Source organism: Monodon monoceros, unplaced genomic scaffold (genome assembly GCF_005190385.1).
Source record: "Monodon monoceros isolate NGI ecotype Baffin Bay Population unplaced genomic scaffold, NGI_Narwhal_1 Super_Scaffold_5, whole genome shotgun sequence".
Taxonomy (NCBI): domain Eukaryota; kingdom Metazoa; phylum Chordata; class Mammalia; order Artiodactyla; family Monodontidae; genus Monodon; species Monodon monoceros.
The window spans coordinates 49,085,117-49,089,939 of NW_021703782.1; the positions used below are offsets into that span (position 1 = coordinate 49,085,117).

Consider the following 4,823-nt stretch of genomic DNA (forward strand, 5'->3'; position numbering starts at 1 on the left):
TTTAAACTTTGCTCTGAAGAACTCTAAGGTGCCAAGAGGTGCTTCAGGGCTCAACTTGGGGGCTGTTTGAGGGCCAACCCCTTGGGCTTTCAGGCTACCACCCTCTATTTTTTAATCTGTTTTACATACTGATCTCCTACATAAGATTCATTTGAAGAAAAGGTTTTGGAAATTTTAAAAATGTGCTAATCACTAGTATATACTGTGCGATTAAGTAGTAGTTATAAAGCATCACTAGATGTTTTTCTCTATTTTTTATTTAAACCCTCAAGTCCCAACTGACCTATCAGTAGGAAGTCCAGTTACCTCAGGGGTAACTTTCTTATCTTCTCTTTCCTTATATGCATTTTCAGATTTTTTTTTATAATGCAGAGCATTGCTTTTGTAATAAGAAAAAAGGTTATTTTAATTTTTAAAAAGCTAATGACATAAAGCTGACTGCTGATTTAATATCTTCAAATGTCACTGTCAAGTGGATTAAAGGCATAAGCATAATTGAAATGCTCTATTAAAAATAAAACATACAATCATATCTTGATTTCTCAAACTCTTGATAGATTTAAGATTTTCCCTTTGAGTTTAGGCCTGCTCTTGGAATTACCATCCACTTTCTTACTTGAACCACCCTCTTAATTTCCACCAACACCAAGTTCTATCGGACAGTGCTGGCTTGTCATCCAAATACCAAAATGCCATGCAAAAGCCATAATGCTTTTCCTTCCAGCCTGACCTTCTGTTAGTCCTTCATGCTCCCTCTAGGCTGAAGTCACACTAACAGTACCACTTATATATCTAAATCCAACAGCTGTTCATATGTCACTGCATTTGCACATGCTGTTCCGTCAGTGGAACAGGGCCTGGTGAGTTCCTTTCCACTGAATAGGGCCCTTTCCATTGAACAGGGCCTGATGAATTCCTCCTACTCAGTCCTTTGTGATCTAACACACTTGACAACTCTCCTTGTCTTTCCTGATCCTCCCAGGCATAGACAGTTGCTTTGTTCTGTTTCTTCCAAAAACTCTGTTTACGTTCGTGCGCTTTCCACATCCTCTCTTCTCTGGTAGACTGAATTCACGAGGGCAGGAACCACATCGTACCCATCTTCATATTGCTAGCAGCGAACCCACCTCCTGGTGCATAAGTTCTTGATCGAGGTTTATTGATAAGTACTGTCTTATGATAGCTTTTTTTAAAAAAATAAATTGATTTTTGGCTGCATTGGGTCTTCGTTGCTGCACAAGGGCTTTCTCTAGTTCCTGCGAGTGGGGGTTACTCTTCATTGCGGTGCGCGGGCCTCTCATTGCAGTGGCTTCTCTTGGTATGGAGCACGGGCTCTAGGTGCACTGGCTTCAGTAGTTGTGGCTCGTGGGCTCTAGAGCGCAGGCTCAGTAGTTGTGGCACACGGGCTTAGCTGCTCCGCGGCACGTAGGATCTTCCCAGACCGGGGCTTGAACCCGTGTCCCCTGCACTGGCAGGAGGATTCTTAACCACTGCCACCAGGGAAGTCCTTATAATAGCTTTTCAAGTGTATGTATATCTTGTGCAAGACTAAGCTCCATCTCATGTGACAACCAAGATGCTCTCTTGGGAAGGGATGCAAGACTATGACTGAGTGGGGAAGAGAAGTGTGATTGTGGGCACAAGGGGGCAGCTGTGTATTTACTGATCCTGGTCTAGATTGGATTTTTTTCAGTTTCCCTCTGTGGTTACTGAACAATGCTAATACATGTGGCTTTAGTCCAAATGATATCACATGCAGAGAGACAGATTTCTCACCCTAAATAGTAATTTGACTGGCTAAAATGAATTTCTCATTCATGTGCATAGGTAAATCAGTTACTTGACACCCTGGCTACCCGTTAGAGTCATCCAAAGAACTTAAGCATTTTAAAAGTCTGGGCCTCACTTCAGACCAAATAAATCAGAATCTCCGGAGCAGAGCCAGGCATCAACATTTTTAAAGGGCTTCCCAGGCGATTTTCATGGCCAGAGTGGCAAAGCACTGAGTTACATCGTTTGCATCTTGTCATAATCAGATGTGGGTTTTTCTTAGTCAATTGCGTCCAGAACATGATGGTGGAACATGTCAAGTCGCTGTTATTACAGTGAAGTGTAGCTGTTTCACCAGCTGTGTTTACTGCATGACTAGTGAAAGTCAGAGAAAATGACAAAGGTCAGCATGGGTTTATTTGGTATCTTTGGTGAAAGAGGAGTTAAGATCAAATTTTAGGAGACTTCCAATCTACCAAATTGACTGTTGATAATACTTACATGTCTCTGCTACATGCTCACCACTTCCACTGACTCTGGGTGGAAGCACAAGCAGTAGAGATGAGGTCTCTGTGCTCAAGGGAGAAAGGCGAAGGGGAGGGGAGGAACGGTGACAAAGATTTATGTGTGTGTTCTAGGCACTTTTTATAGCTCATCGCATGTAAGCCTCATGACAACCTGGCACATTAGATGTGACTATCATCACTTTACACATAAGAAAACTGATTCTCTTAGTTTCTTCTTCCATAAAATGGAAATATTAATGGTTTTTACCTCTTCTTTTTTGACAGTTCAGATAACATTTATTTTTTTTCATATTGTAAGTCCATAAGCTTTATTTTATTTTTTAAAACATCTTTATTGGAGTATAATTGCTTTACAATGGTGTGTTCCTTTCTGCTGTATAACAAAGTGAATCAGCTATACATATACGTATATCCCCATATCCCCTCCCTCTTGCGTCTCCCTCCCATTTACCTCGTTTCTTTTTTTTTTTTTTTAGATGTTGGGGGTAGGAGTTTATTGATTTATTTATTATTTTTGGCTGTGTTGGGTCTTCGTTTCTGTGTGAGGGCTTTCTCCAGCTGTGGCGAGCGGGGGCCACTCTTCATCGTGGTGTGCGGGCCTCTCACTATCATGGCCTCTCTTGTCACGGAGCACAGGCTCCAGACGCGCAGGCTCAGTAGTTGTGGCTCACGGGCCTAGTTGCTCTGCGGCATGTGGGATCTTCCCAGACCAGGGCTCGAACCCGTGTCCCCTGCATTAGCAGGCAGATTCTCAACCACTGTGCCACCAGGGAAGCCTTACCTCCTTTCTTGAAGAGTGAATGAATTAATGCATATTAAGCTCTCAGCATCACTGGAACATATAAACTCTCAATGAATGTTGGAAATTATTGTCATTGCCCAAGATCTCAAAACCGGCAAGAGAGGGGATTAAAAGCCAGGCCCATCTGATTCCAGAACCATGAACTTTCCTCTCTACCTTGCAGCACTGGTGGGGATTTAAAATTAATGCCATGATACTGCAATATAAAGTTGCAATAGGTGCAAAACACAATGAAATGTCAAAGGCAGGTATAGGAAAGAGCGTGAGATCTGCACATCTGTACTCAGCGAAGGAAGCCAGTGAGTGTGAAGCACAAGACTGAGAAATAAAAAATCTGGAGGTTTGCGTGGTGGCCGCTGCTGGGCTTCAGCTTCCAGTTGTAGAGGGCAAGGTAGCAGAGACCCTGGCACCCTGTGCCCCACCGCTGATGCCCAGATGGAGGTTGTCAAGTGGGTGGTGGTGGGAGATGGAGTTGTAAGTAAAACTTGCCTACTGATGTGGGATGCCACCAATGCATTTCCTGGAGAATAGATCCCCACCATCTTTGACAACTATTCTTCCCATGTTATGGCAGATGGAAAACTGGTGAATCTGGGCTTATGGATGCAGCTGGACAAGAAGATGATGACAGATCACATCCCTATCCTCTCCACAAGCTGACGTACTCTTAAATTGCTTTTCTCTTGTGAGTCCTGCATCTTGTGAAAATGTCCATGCAAAGTGGTATCCTGAAGTGTGACACCGTTGTCTCAACACGTCCCTCGTCCTAATGGGAGCTAAACTTGACCTTAGGGATGATAAAGACATGACTGAAACTGAAGGAAAGGCTGACTGCCGTCAGGTCTCCTCAATGTGTAGCCATGGTTGAAGACATCTGTGCTGTGCAACACCAAGAATGCTGGGCTCTGACACAGCGAGGTCGCTACATGGTGTTTGATGAAGCTCTTCCAGTGGTTCTCTCCCAACTCCCGTCAAGAGGATGAGAGAACGCCTGCTGTTGAAAATGTCTGAGCACCTCCTTGCCCCATGCCCCTGAGAACTTTTGTACATTTTGCTGGAAAACGTTGGCACCTTTGCACTGAATGCCAACTTTTTGTTACAGATTAGGTTCCCCATAAAACCATTCTGAAACAAGCAGGAACTTCAAAGTTTTGTTTAAGGTCTAAGAGTTAAAACTTGCATGCTCTATTAAAATTTACCCCTAAAATGGAAAAAAAATCTGGATTCAAGCCCTACCTTCACCATGTACTAGCTAACTGACATTAGGCTAATTACATCTGTAGTGGCCTCAATTTCTTCACTTGCATAAAATAGGAATAATAATAGTACTTATTTTGTGATATCTTTTTTTACAAAAAATAAATGTGATCATCTATGTAAAAGACTTATGCTAATTAAATAGTTTGGTTTTAGTTAGGTAGAGGAAAGACTTTGAAGCTAGGACAGAAGAAACATGGGTCTGCCATGACCCAGCTCATTTTCTTTGGGCAAATTCCCTGACATACTTACTTTCAGTTCACCCCTTGTTAACTAAGGTTGGTAAGCAGGTAGCAGTGTGGTAGGCATTCAGCAAATGTTAACGCCATCTTTCTCCTTCCAATCTCTTATAAAATGAGATAATTGGAATGGGTTACTGCTTTACAACCTGGCTAGTTATCAGAATAATCTTCGGAGCTTAAAAAAAGAAGAAAGAAACTAATCAGTCAGAACGTGTGTGTTCAGAG

At 42.6% G+C, this 4,823-nt stretch overlaps 1 pseudogene; it reads left to right on the forward strand.

The window, feature by feature from the left end:
• Nucleotides 1-3,534: 3,534 nt before the first annotated feature.
• On the forward strand, nucleotides 3,535-4,135 carry LOC114884443 (annotated as a pseudogene).
• Nucleotides 4,136-4,823: the final 688 nt, after the last annotated feature.